At 39.6% G+C, this 14,438-nt stretch overlaps 3 non-coding genes across 3 annotated transcripts; 2 read left to right on the forward strand and 1 right to left on the reverse strand.

Moving 5' to 3' along the window:
- The first annotated feature begins 5,244 nt into the window (after positions 1 to 5,244).
- Positions 5,245 to 5,317, forward strand: TRNAF-GAA (transfer RNA phenylalanine (anticodon GAA)). Its single transcript has one exon. It is a non-coding gene; the product is annotated as a tRNA-Phe (tRNA).
- Positions 5,318 to 8,741: 3,424 nt separating this feature from the next.
- TRNAA-UGC (transfer RNA alanine (anticodon UGC)) lies at positions 8,742 to 8,813 on the forward strand. The gene has a single exon. It is a non-coding gene; the product is annotated as a tRNA-Ala (tRNA).
- Positions 8,814 to 12,342: 3,529 nt separating this feature from the next.
- Positions 12,343 to 12,415, reverse strand: TRNAK-UUU (transfer RNA lysine (anticodon UUU)). Its single transcript has one exon. It is a non-coding gene; the product is annotated as a tRNA-Lys (tRNA).
- Positions 12,416 to 14,438: the final 2,023 nt, after the last annotated feature.

Here is a 14,438-nt window from a genome sequence, read left to right on the forward strand (position 1 = left end):
TTTTTTTTTTTAGATTCCATATATATGTGTTAGCATACGGTATTTGTTTTTCTCCTCTGACTTACTTCACTCTGTATGACAGACTCTACGTCCATTCACCTCACTACAAATAACTCAATTACATTTCTTTTTATGGCTGAGTAATATTCTATTGTATATATGTACCACATCTTCTTTGTCCATTCATCTGTCTATGGACAATTAGGTTGCTTCCATGTCCTGGCTATTGTAAATAGAGCTGCAATGAACATTTTGGTACATGACTCTTTTTGAATTATGGTTTTCTCAGGGTATATGCCCGGTAGTGGGATTGCTGGGTTGTATGGTAGTTCTATTTTTAGTTTTTTAAGGAACCTCGATACTCTTCTCCATAGTGGCTGTATCAATTTATATTCCCACTAACAGTGCAAGAGGGTTCCCTTTCTCCACAACTTCTCCAGCATTTATTGTTTGTAGATTTTTTGATGATGGCCATTCTGACCAGTGTGAAGTGATACCTCATTGTAGTTTTGATTTGCATTTCTCTAATGATTAGTGATGTTGAGCATCCTTTCATGTGTTTGTTGGCGATCTGTATATCTTCTTTGGGAAAATGTCTCTTTAGGTCTTCTGCCCATTTTTGGATTGGGTTGTTTGTTTTTTTGATATTGAGCTGCATGAGCTGCTTGTAAATTTTGGAGATTAATCCTTTGTCAGTTGCTTCATTTGCAAATATTTTCTCCCATTCTGAGGGTTGTCTTTTCATCTTGTTTATGTTTTCCTTCGCTGTGCAACAGCTTTTAAGTTTCATTAGGTCCCACTTGTTTATTTTTGTTTTTATTTCCATTTCTCTAGGAGGTGGGTCAAAAAGGATCTTGCTGTGATTTATGTCATTGAGTGTTCTGCCTATGTTTTCCTCTAAGAGTTTTATAGTGTTTAAATGTTTACATTTCGGTCTTTAATCCATTTTGAGTTTATTTTTGTGTATGGTGTTAGGAAGTGTTCTAATTTCATTCTTTTACATGTAGCTGTCCAGTTGTCCCAGCACCACTTATTGAAGAGGCTGTCTTTTCTCCATTGTATATTCTTGCCTCCTTTATCAAAAATAAGGTGACCATATGTGCGTGGGTTTATCTCTGGGCTTTCTATCCTGTTCCATTGATCTATATTTCTGTTTTTGTGCCAGTACCATACTGTCTTGATTACTGTAGGTTTGTAGTATAGTCTGAAGTCCAGGAGCCTGATTCCTCCAATTCCGTTTTTCTTTCTCAAGATTGCTTTGGCTATTTGGGGTCTTTTGTGTTTCCATACAAATTGTGAAATTTTTTGTTCTAGTCCTCTGAAAAATGCCATTGGTAGTTTGATAGGGATTTTTTTAAAAAAATCTATTCTTGTTTTCAGCCACCAAAGGGAAAACCAAGCCAGCAAACTGCTAAACATTCAGAAAGCAGAAAAGCAGTCTCTTTCTCCATCTACAGAAGCCAAGAAACCTGGAGGTCTTCCATAATGCATCCTCCCCTTTTCTTATTCTCCAGAAGCTGTAACTGTCCACCAGGCAGTAACAAACCACCTGTACAGCCAATCTTGAGGTCATCCACTTGACTTGTAAGGGACTCATCTATATTGTTCTGTGCCTGTACTAGGAGTGAAGAGACCATGGCTTCGTCTGTAGGTATCACCGACTGTTCAGTGACAGTGGCTTTCCACAACCAGAGTCTTCAGACCCTCCTTTTGAAGCAAGAGCATCGTGTGAGGAGTAAAGGAGCCTGTTGCAAATGCCAGGAAGAGTTTCTTCAGGAGAAAGTTGTGTTTCAATAAGCTTCTAAGAGTTAGAAATATGTGCAGCAAGCAAACGGGAACTTTCTCAATTTTTTGCTTTTCAAGCAAAACCTTAAAAAAAATAAGACGCTTCCACAGTCTCGGTTGTGTTCAACCTCAAAGCTGCCGCTTCTACTGTCGACTCTGCTCCCACCGCATCCATGCCCCCAAACCGGGGCATCCCTGCAGCTCCCAAACTACCAGTCCCAGAGGTTCCTGAATTTCAAACGAAATCTCACCCTCACCTTTCGTCCCCCAAAGCTCTCAGCCTGTCTATCCAGCAATGGAGAGTTGCGAGGCGCTCCCGAAGCCAGAACAGTCTTCTACATAAAGAGCCAAATCCTTTTCTGGGACAAGCCTACCTCCCTTGAGAAAAAAAGATCTCATCTCTTCCCTCATACCCGGACGATGCCACGGAGAGACGTGGAGCTTAGACACCGCCCCACCTCGCCCCATCAATTTCCCCTCACATCCTAATCATTTTGAGGATGCTTTTCCATTGCCCACTTCCTCTCTGTCCCTTTTCTCCTTTTCTTCCTCCACTTCACACCACCCCGCCTCTTCCCTCTTTTGGCACTCCTCTCCTCCCTACTGTGTGCTCCGGAATGAAATTTGCACAGTAGCTTAGCGCACTACTAGTCCCATTTACACACATTTTAATCTCTGTATTGAGACACTCATGTGTAGCTGATATTTTAATTTCCACATTGCTTTCTAATTCCTTTCCTTATGTTCCCAGATCAGCCTTTCCCCAGCATAGGCTGATGCTTGGTCTGGTGGGGGGCTAGGTGCATGCTGGGGCTAAAGCCCTGGGTAGATAGAGAAATGCTGGGGGTTGAAAGACTCAGTAAGAGAATCTAAAATATTTTTAGTGGAAGTCATCCAAAGACTTGCATCCGAATTTCCACTCGCACCAAATTTTGGCTAAAGGCAAAAAGCTCGACCCTTTCAGAATTGGAGATTGAGATTTCAGAACCTGTCCAGATATACACAGGGGTTTATTAAAATTCATTGAGCAGGTGGTTCTTGGGTGCTGCCCTTTCCTCATTCCAGAGATTATTATTTCTGAAATCCTGAAAGCCCCTGAAATTGTTTCTATTTTATTTAACAAAAGGAGTCCTATGTCCTGGCACTGTTCACTTCTTCCGGGCTTTCCTGGTGGCGCAGTGGTTGAGAGTCCGCCTGCCGAGGCAGGGGACACGGGGTCGTGCCCCGGTCCGCGAAGATCCCATATGCCGCAGAGCGGCTGGGTCCGTGAGCCATGGCCGGTGAGCCTGCGCGTCCAGAGCCTGTGCTCCGCAACGGGAGAGGCCACAACAGTGAGGGGCCCGCGGACCGCAAAAAAAAAAAAAAAAGTTCCTAATGCTCACAGATAGGTAAAAAACAATTCTCAGCCAGGCACCAGTCTGCAGACCGCAATCTGAAAAGCACTAATGAAGAGATAAGATATACTGGAGGTGATGAGGTATCCAAGGAGATCCTTTTTCTTCTTTTCTTGTTATTTAAATTGAGGCTTAATTAATGTAAACAAAAATGCATGAAATTTAATGATTCAGCTTGATGGGTTATTACGTATGCATACACCCATGTAACCAACAGCTCTGGCAAAGATACATAATTTTTCAGCCCCCAGCTGCTTCCTTGTGCCTCATCCCAATCAATGCCACTCTCTGACCTCTATCACCATAGATTACTTTTTCTTGCGTTTTGAAATAATATAAATAGAATCATACAGTATGTACTCATTTGAGTGTGGATTCTTTCAGTCAATTTTTAAAAAGTTGGATATATTCATATTATTGCTAGTAGCAGCAGTTCTTTTTCATTGCTTGGTAATATTCCATTGTATGAATACTGTGCATCACAACTTTTTAATTCATTTTACTGTCAGTGTACAGTTAGAGTGCTTCTAGTTTGGGGCTGAAATGTCTAATGTGGTCACTAGCATTCCTATATTTGTCTTTCAAGGGAAATACTCATGCATTTCTCTTGGGTATAAATGCAGCTGTGGAGTTTTGGGGCCATAGCTTACAAGTATATTTAGATTTAGTCAGTATTTCCAAATAGTTCCCCAATGTGTGTGCACCAGTTTACAGTCTCATCAGCCGTTGTGTGAGTGAGTATTCCAGTTGCTCCACGTGCTCAGCAGCACTTGATATTGTCAGTTCTCTTAAGGTAATTGATTCTGGTGAAGAGAAGTATTATTTCATTTGGTTTTTAAATTTGCATTTCCCTCATAGCAAATTATGTTGGGCACCTTTTAAATTGCTTATTGGCTATTTTGGGTATCCTCTTTTTGTGAAGTGCATGTTAATTTGCTCTTTCTTAATGAGATTTTAGTCTTTTTCTTAGTGTTTTGTAGAAGTTCTTCACAGATAATGGTCTTTCATAAAACATGAGTGTTGAAATATCTTCCCTCAGACTGTAGTTCATCTCTTCTTAAGAAGGAGAGGACTTGAAAAATTTTGTAAGAATAGGAAAGAGAAAAAGAGAGAGAGGTTGAAGTCAGAAAAAAAAAAAAGTTCCATCTGGAAATCTTTCCTGGTGGTTGCAGAAAAAACCGCCTCCAGGCAGTTTGCTGGGGTGGGAACCTCGGAAAGAGCTGATAGGATGAAATGTGTTAAGAGCAGAAATGGTGCTATTTGGCTTATGACGCTTGCATTTCTCCTAGTGTAGCAGCTTAAGAGGAAACAGTTTAGAGGTTTAAGAAATGAGTAGGATTTGAGGCAGTGGCTTTTCTATCTGGTCAACTACCGTATCTTTGAAGACCCCCCTCAGAAATATGGTTACTATTTCAAAGATGATCTTCATGACCTTTCTGTCGTGAGAGGTGTAGTTCAGTGGTGGTTTATCCTTTCCTTACGAGAGGGCTGGAAACCATACACGTGCATCTATTTTTCTCCCTTTACGGTTTGCTTGCTCACACGGAAATAGACACATTATCCGATGGATTGCCTTTAAATGCTTCCGGTTTCTACTCTCTGTGTCTCCGCACTAACAACCACGTGTCAGCACAAGGAAGACAAGGGAAAGGAAGTGACTAGAAGAAAAGAATTGGCTCCTTCCGGATTTCCTCAAGCCGAAGCAAGAAGCCCGTCTCCATATTAACGTGCCCAATAATCCTTTTAGCCTTGTCATTGAAGAGCAAGACAGAAAAAGAACCGAAAGACGAGGCTCGATACTTTGATTTTGAATTGCCTTAGTTTTCTGAGCTGTCTTTGAGTAGAGGAGTAGCCGAGTCCATTTCTCCCCCTATACTTCCCTCCCCCTCTACCAACCCATCCAGTCTCCTAAAACTGGATCCTATTTTTAGACATGTATTTCAGGGGAGCCCATATACTTTGGGGCGAACGAATGGGTGATGTTGAACAGAATAAGATTAGACTGGCCCCCACAAATGAAAACTTTAAATTTTGGGAGAACAGCTAAGCCAAGCGCTCCCAGGTGGCCGAAATAGCTCAGTTGGGAGAGCGTTAGACTGAAGATCTAAAGGTCCCTGGTTCGATCCCGGGTTTCGGCAGTAGCGTTTTACTGTGGTGTAATTTATTAACCCGTTACACGACAGTTATGCCCCAATCCCCAAAATCCATATATAACTACAATTTTTACGGCTTTTTGCAAACGCGATCAAGGGATGTGTGTGTGTGTGTGTGTGTGTGTGTGTGTGTGTGTGTAAGTGTCTTCCACGAAGTGTTTCCTGACAGTGATATTTTATTTAAAGTTTCAAAACCTAAAAAAAAAAAAAAAAAAAAGTTTCAAAACCTAGGAAATTATTTTCCTAGGAGCTAGGAAATTCCAAGGGCAGTGCTACATGCCCTTGCACTTACAATTCATTTCTGCCTTTATGTTGTGTGTGTGCGTGCGATCTTTTTAATCACAAGAATTGTTGTTGGTGGTGGGGAAACCTGCAGAAAAAAGAACTACTACACTGTGTAAGTTTATGTATGTCGGTGTGGTATATGCAAGGAAAATTTTCCAATCAGAAAATATGGGTTTGTATCTTGAGTCCACCCCGTTTTTAAACTGCTAGAATAAGGAGCTTTGTTGAACATCATTGAACTTTTAAACAATTACAAGAACATGCAGAGTTTTCTTTTTGACAAGACATTCATTCCTTCAGCCTTCCACCCCTGTCTAGAATTTGCACATCTTAAGTTATTTCTGTTTTGTTATCCAGGAAAGAATGAAAATAAGCACTTCTTTAAGAATTATTCTGTTGAATTTTCACAAGGGGACCTAGGATACTGAAAAATGAAAGCAAATGGACAGTAAAGTCGTCAAGACTCAGGTACCAATACCCCATTTTTTCCTTTTAATTTTGACTTTATTTCTTGAAACTCTTTGTTAGGGACAATAGGTCACTCTTGTGTCATTTTGAACGGTTTTCTTCTTTTCAAATTTCTGTGTCAGTTTCATAGTGTTTGTTTTCCACCGACAACTCTTGGACACTTTGAAAGATGAAAATAAAACACTATTTCAACACCAGAACTGCATCAAGTTGCAAATGGAAAATTGGTACAAACTGAGAAGCAACGTCAAAGGTAGGGACATTCGCTGTACAGGAACTTGGCATTAGAAACTTATCTATTAACCATCTATCCCTCCTCAATTCAGAAGCTTGCATTTTATTTCATTAAGAAGTATTTGATTGGACAAACAGCATCATTGAGCATTTTATTGCCTAACACAGTAATGATTCCTTTATATTCTGTTGAAGTGGGAGGTCTAGGGTAATTCACAAAACATAATTAGCCTCACATTCAGTATCTAAAAAATGAGGCTAATAATGTCTATGTAAAAAGGGATACTGTAAATACCAAAGGAGATCATGCAAGTGAATGCTTTGTGTCATGTCCACACATAGTAGGAAACTGGTAGACTGTGTTCCATATTCCTTGGTTCTGGTGTTCCCAGAACAGCATCTAAACATGTCATGTCTTCTGTAGTTAGGGATGTCCAATAGCAATATAATAAAGCCATAAATGAGTCACTTTTGTAACTTTACATTTTCTAGTAGTCACATAAAAAATAAAAATAAGTGGTCTTAATTGAAGAAGAATATTTAAATAACTTGGTGTATCAAAAACATCATTTAAATAAATAGTCAATCAAAAAATTATTAGTGATATAGTTTACATTTTAAATATCATATTAACTCTTTGAGGCCTGATATATATTTTACACTTACAGCACATCTCAATTTTTAAGTGTTCAGTACTCAAAGTGGCTAGTGGCTACCATTTTGGACAGTGCAGGGTTAAACATACACATCATAGATTTTCAGATTTTCTGAGTTGAGTATATATGGCATGAGTGTGTTGTGTCTCTCAATTTAGAAGTTTAATTCCTGATAAGAATTCTGTATTAAATGAATCCATAGTCTGAAGATGGCTATAGACTTAAAAAATTGAAGTATAGTTGATTTACAATATCATATTAGTTTCAGGTGTACAACATAGTTACTCAACAATTTTTATAACTCTAAATATTTAATTTTAAAAATCCCCACTTTGTTCATGGGGCAAAAAGAAAAAAAAAGGCATACCTTATTATTATGAATTCCTGAGACCCCAATAGACATGCAGTTTTCACCAGGTGTAACACAAAATTATGACCAAGCAGTGTTTCTGCAAACCTTCCTAATATTGGAAAGCATCATAAACCTAATATTTTACAACATCAAACAGTCAAGATAATCCTCCTCAGCACTTCATGGGCTAAAAATTTCATGAGCCAACTGAAAGAACAAATCTGTCAGACAAGCCATATTCTTTCAACTTCAAAAGGAACTCAATGTTATTTTATGAATATTGGCAAAAGTCCATAAATGAGCAAACCAGAAGGAGAAAGGGTTAGCCACTGGAAATCTGGTGCCAGGAAATGGCTTCTCTTGCAATCTTTTTATATATTTCAAAGAACACAGTCTTAACCACAGTAAATCCCAGGGTTCAAGAAATGTCTGGGAGCAAATTTATTTTCCTGCGATATCACTAATGAGAATACTTTTCTGTCTTTATCCATCCTCCACATAGTTGTATCTACTGATTACTCACAAATCCAAAGCTGGAGGCAGGGGTAATTGTCTGAGTTCACCATGTAACATTCTCACAAGTGTGCACCACATAGATCTTGAATTTAACATGAGCAAAGCTTGCTTATCTTCTCCGTCTTCCAAACTTCCTCCCATTTCCAAAAGAATTTTTAAAACCTACCCCTTTTCTGCACTTTCTTCTGTTTGGTAATGACATGGCTTTTTTCCGTCCCTAAATAAATGCATGAACAAACAAACAAACACATAAATAAATACATTTTTTTCCCTTTATCCCTAATGTCTTGCGGCTATTTGTCTTTGGTCTCGCTCTCATAATTTAATATTCCTCTCCATCCCTGAAGCTGTTGTTTCATTCATGCCTTATGAATGCTTATGAAGAAGAGATTTTGGATTATTGGCAGGGCCTGCTAAATTAGCCGGGTGCTTAGATTAGAAGAGAAAAAAAGCCCCTTACATTGCAATGTTGAATGCATCGTTCTAGGGTTTTTTACTGCCTGTGTCTTTCCTCCATCAAATCTGGTCCTTAATATTCCGATGGAGCAAATAACCAAGATCATGAAGCGTTTTAGGCAGGAAAGAAGCTGAATTTCAATGGCCTTGTGTCTCAGGTTAAGACATATCTGGAGGAAATCAAAAGGTCCAAAAACTGGGACGTGATGTGATCTCTTGCCAAGCATAATAGGAGACCCCAACTATGTTTTAAAGCTATGGTGGCAACTTCTTTTCGTTATCTGACTCATGTTTCCAATCTTTTGCCTTCCACTTCAAGTTCTATACTCTAAAGCATCAGTATCCTTCTTTGGTTCCTCTACCGCCTAGACACTCAAGGATCCAGAGCCTCAGGCAATAAAATTTATTCCCAAAGAAACATTATCAGGAACTCCGTTAGGGAGGGGGTGTAGCTCAGTGGTAGAGCGCATGCTTTGCATGCATGAGGCCCCGGGTTCGATCCCCGGCATCTCCAGGCCTTGGTTTCACTTTTCCCTCAAACCTCAAGGAATACAGATTTAGTTCTCTTAACCCTTTTTTTCCCATTATAGTCCTGTACACATACAAAGTAAAAACATAACCCAATGGATTCCGGTGAAGTCCCTCCTCTCTTGCTGTGAGCCTCGACCTCACCAAGACGACTTCAACAAGCAGAAGAAAGACAAAAAGGAAGTGGGAGAAAGAACACGATGCCAACAGGAACAGTCTCGAAATCTTGGCCCTGAGATTAAAGTCATGACAACCTACACACCGAACTATCTAGAGTTTAGCCTCTGAAAACCATTTCAAATTAAAAATACTTGGTTACTGCCTTACCTCTCTTATCTTGCATGTCTTGCATTCCAAGCTCAACACATTAAACAAACAAACAACAACAACAAAAACACTCACTCCTACGTATCGCTCAGATGGTGAAGTCTAAAGACAAAGGCGGTCCCTGTTTCCACCTTGCGCTCTTCTGCTACCACTAGCACGTGGGGATCCGGACACTGTGGCCTCCCTGCCGCGCGTTCTGAAACCTCCAATACCACCCGGATACACTAAAAACAGAAACTCAACCGCAGGACTTCTCTCAAGTGCTCCAACGACGGAAAGAGCAGCGAGGCTCTCTGAAAACCGCGACAGTCGGACAAAACGAAGGGGATCTTCCTTCGGGAAAGCGATCTCAGCTCACTTCTTTTACCGGGAATGGGCCTGCTTGTTCCCATGTACCCAGAGGAAGTGCAGCAGAGACGCGTAACTAACCGCCTCTCCGCCCATCCGAAACTAACGCCAACCTAAGCACTTGTCCACTTTTTTCCTCCTCCACCTTCTTGTGGCCGCTGAAGCCGCGGACTCCACGCCTGCCTTTCGTTATCGTTACCAGTATTCTGCTCTCGTTCTTTCCCCTTGACGCACTAATCTCCCTCCTGGTGTTAACCTTCCCAAACATATCAGCTCACTCGTGTTGGAGTCTCTAAAGCCGAGAACTGCCAAACCTGGCTTTCAGAATCATCGGGGGGAGCTTTTAAACAAGGTCGATTTCTGGCTTAGCCCATCAGAGATAATTTAGAATTTCCTCCAAACCTAGTACCTGAGTTGACTGTCGGAACAAATTTTGGCTGAAGGTGGGAAGCGTCTCCCCTTTCCACAGGGACAATGGGATCTCAAGAACTAATTTGGCAACCGCCGAGTTCATTTTGCACGTCGGGCCCAGCGGCTGAACCTCCCCCCTGGTGTTCTTTCATTCAGAAAAGGATTCCGTATATACTAAGAGGGGCAAAAATCGATGCAGCATCCTGCTGTCTGTTCTTGTCCCCAACTTGGTCTCTGTGCGTCTCAGAACCAGAGCTGCAAAAGTCCGGGAGACAAACCGATGCCGGAATTCCCAACCATGGTGCTGGCCCAGGCGTTGACAAGGGTATTGTTTTTATTAGTTTCTTCCTTCTGTTTGCCTTAGGTTTCTTCTGCTCTTTTTTCCCTTGGCTATCTCAGTGAAAACTTAGATGACTACCTTGTGATTTTTCTTTTCTTGTATGCACTGAGTGCTATAAATTTCCTTCTCAGTGCTGTTTTAATAAGTATCAGAAATTTTTAGTGCTGTCTTAGTGTATCAGAAATTTTGATACATTGTATTTTCATTTTTATTTCATTCTATTTATTTTTAAATCTCCATTGAGATTCCTCTTTTTTCCTTGGGTTATTTAGAATTGTGCTGTTTAGTTTCCAAGTGTTTGAATATCTGCCTCTTATCTTTCTGTGACTAATTTGCACTGTGGTCAGAGAACACACTGTATCTTTCAATTCTGTTAGATTTGTTGAGGTTTATTCTATGTCCCAGGATATGTTCTATCTTGGAATACGTTCTGATGGATTTGAAAAGAATCTATACTCTGCTTGTATTGGATGAACCATTCTATGTTGATTGGATTCCGGTGGCTGATGGCATTTTCAAGTTTTTCTATATCCTTGATCATTTTCTGTTTACTTGTTCCATCAGTTATTCTGAGAGAGACGTTGAAGTTTCCAACTATAATAGTGGATTTGCATATTTTATCTTTCAGTTTTATCAGATTTTTTTTTCCTTCACATATTTTGCAGCTCTGTTGTTTGGTACATACATATTTTGGATTACTATGCCCTTCTTGGTAGATGGGCACTTGTATCATTATACGATGTCCTTCTCTGCCTCTGATAATTTTCTTTGTTATGAAACTGACTTTATTTGACATTAATATAACTACTCCTGCTGTCTTTTGATTGATGTTTGCATGACATGCCTTTTTTTTTATCCTCTTAACTTCAAACTCCCTATATATTTACAGGTTATATCTGAGGTGAATTTTTTTGTAGACAGACAGCATATAGTTTGGTCATGTTTTCTAATTTACCCTGTGGGTTTAATTGGTGCACTTAGACTATTTACATTTAATGTAATTATTGGTATGTAGGGCTTAAGTCCGGCATTTTATTTTTTTGTTTTCTGTTTGTTCTATGTTATTCTTATTGTTCTCTTCTCTCTTTTTTTTTGTTGCCTTTTTATGGACTACTTGTACATATTTTGGAATTCCATATTCATTTATCTATACTATTTTTTATTGTATCCTTTTGTATAGATTTTTAAAAGTCATTACTGTAAGAATTCCATTATAGATATTTAACTTAGACTGTACTGGTGTCACCATTTTACCACTTCATGTGAAATGTAGCAACCTTACCTCCATTTCTGTCACTTTACTATTCCTCACTTGTAATATGATTGTCTTAACTATTTCTTTCACATACATTTAGAACCACATCAGACAGTGTGATACTTTTGCTTCAACTTTCAAACATAATTTTAAAAGCTCAAGACAAGGAAAGTGTATTGTACTTACCATGTTTTTTTTCTTCCTTCCTGATATTCAATATTCCTTCTCTTATCATTTCCTTTCTATTTGGAGAACTTAGTGTAGCCATTCTTTTAAGGTAGTTCTCTGGCAGCAAATTATCTTAGTTTTCCTTTATCTGAGAATATATTGATTTTCTTTTCATTCCTGAAAGATATTTTCTCTGGATATTGTATTCTGGATTGATAATTCTGTTCTCTCTCTTTTTTTTTTTTTGATAATTCTGTTCTTTAAGCACTTGGAAAATGTTGTGCCACTCTTTGACCTCTATGGTTTCTGATGAGATAGATAGCCGCTGTCATTTGAATTGTTTCTCTATACGGGTAAAGTGCCATGTATCTCTGGTTTCAAGACTCTTTTCTCCCTTTGTTTTTAAGAATTCAGAAGTCTTGGTTGATTTTTTTCCCAGTCAACTGATGAAAGAGACTCTCTTCTAAAAACCACATAAAATCCAAATCTTCAGGTCAGCAATCCCTATTCCAAATGACTTCCCAAGACTGTCCCTTGGGGTTGGTAAATTTATCATGTAATCATTTCACACCTATAAAGCAATGAGCAAAGTTTCAATCAGTGTAAAAGCAGGATATCGTTTCCCCCAACTCTTCCTGTATGAATAAAGATAAAACAGAGGTAGTATGCCTGAACAGGGACTTGAACCCTGGACCCTCAGATTAAAAGTCTGATGCTCTACCGACTGAGCTATCCAGGCTTGTGGTTGTTAGTTTTTCCCTTAGTATATTATCTATCTTCACACATTTGGACAATTCGTTTTATCCTTCATGTATTAGTTCCCAAGTCAGATTTCTTGGATTTTCCTCATTGCTAAGAAGCTTCTGTTTGAGAGAGATGTTATAATCATTAGGAACATTTTCCTTCCTCTTCTCTTCTTTGTCTTCCTTCTCTAGGTTTTCAGAACCAGAGATGCTGCATCCCCTAGACAAAACATTGCCAAGTTTCAGACTACATTGCTAGACAAAGAAGGTTTCATTTCTTGCCAAGTACCTCACCTAAATTTCTCCAGGCAACACTCACACTATTTCTGTTTCTCTCTCTCTGCATTGTCTTGTACATATTTCTTGCAGCCTTTGTAGACAGAGGGAAAAAGAGTTGAAGGAGGAGGAATTTGAAGATGTAAGAAAGTGTTCCATAATGGGTCCCTTTCTGTTGATGGATGACATTGCCCCCAAACATTCCTATGGCAAGGGAGTCTTGGAGCTGGCTGATGGGAGGGTGGGAACCAGGTGGAACAGCTCATGCTGGCCAGGCATTCTGCCCAACGTGGTGTGGATTTACATTCTTCAGCTTCTACTGGAGTCAGTAGCTCTCCAAACAGGAAAACAACAAGGGACCATTATCCAATCTATGCTTCTCATTGAACCCATTTCGAGAAGGAAAGGGGTTTAACTAAAACAATTTCATAGGAAACAGCAGAAGGCATTTCCTTGGTCTAACCAGACTCATTCACTCCAGGCCCTAGCTCTTACCCTCCACTGCTCCTGTTTGAGCTTACAGATTTTTCTCCCTGGAGGATGCGCCATTGTATCTTTGAGATGGAACAGGTCAGAACGTACCAAACTCTGAAGCTCCCTCTCCTTACACTATCATCATCCCTTCATTGCAGACTTTAGTTCTTGGCTCATATTTCTCCACTGAACTTGCATCATCATTAACTTGCATCAGACTTAGGTAAGAAAGCCTTCAAAGGCTGTGTCACTTCTGATTGCCTCACCGTTTATTAATTTTAAGTAATTGTTGTCAGGAACTTGATGCAGTTTTATTCCCTTTGGAGCAGGAATGTTATTAATGTGAGATCTTCTTTCCAATGAAGTTAGAAATTTGAAAACAGAAACCTACCACATTTCAGCTTTCAGGTTTGAATACAGACATTCACCAACTGGCTACATGGCCTAATGGATAAGGCATCTGATTCTGGATCAGAAAATTGAGGGTTGAAGTCCCTTCGTGGTCGTTTGCTTATTGCTAGGCAAGAAACGGAATCCTTTTCATTTGACTTTCTAAGGGCTGACCTTGAGAAGAAAACCTGAAATGAGGCAAGAGTCTTAAAAAAGCAAAATTAGTATGCCCACTAATTACCGATACCTTGCATTTTGTCATTGGCATCTAATCACCAGATAATACCCAGTAGTGAAATACTAATGCATGTATAGTTATTGATACCATAATGACCCTGGATTTTCTGGCTCAGAATCCTTCTCTAGAACTGGTAGACAGTGGCCAAGAAAAGGATAGGAAGGGGAAGAAAAGTTGACTGCAAACATTTCTCTGGAGAAAGCTGGGTTTCAAAGAGTTTCTATCTAAGAGTTAAGAATATGTGCTTGGAGGACTAGGGGAGATACTAAACCCTGAACATGCACTTGCAGTCTGGACCCTCATAGTGAGAGTCTGATGCTTGTCAACTGAACTATCCAGCTCAGGAATTCAACTTATCCTGAGAATTTATTCAAAGCTAATAAGTGGATTATTCTCTAACCTTTCTACTATTTGCCTTCGTTATAAATACAGGGCACCAATATTTGAGAAATTCACCTGGCAGAGGGATCCTCCTTCTACATTCAGCATAGCTTCCTACTTAGAAAATCTGAACAAACTTGCAACAGGTAGAGATTGAACCAGTAATCAAAAACCTTCCAACAAAGTAAAGTCCAGGAGCACAGGCACATTCAGCTAAACTGCAAGACATAAGATTAACACACAAAAGTAAGTTGTTTTTC

The sequence above is a fragment of the Lipotes vexillifer genome, unplaced genomic scaffold (assembly GCF_000442215.2).
Source record: "Lipotes vexillifer unplaced genomic scaffold, Lipotes_vexillifer_v1.1 scaffold657, whole genome shotgun sequence".
NCBI lineage: Eukaryota > Metazoa > Chordata > Mammalia > Artiodactyla > Lipotidae > Lipotes > Lipotes vexillifer.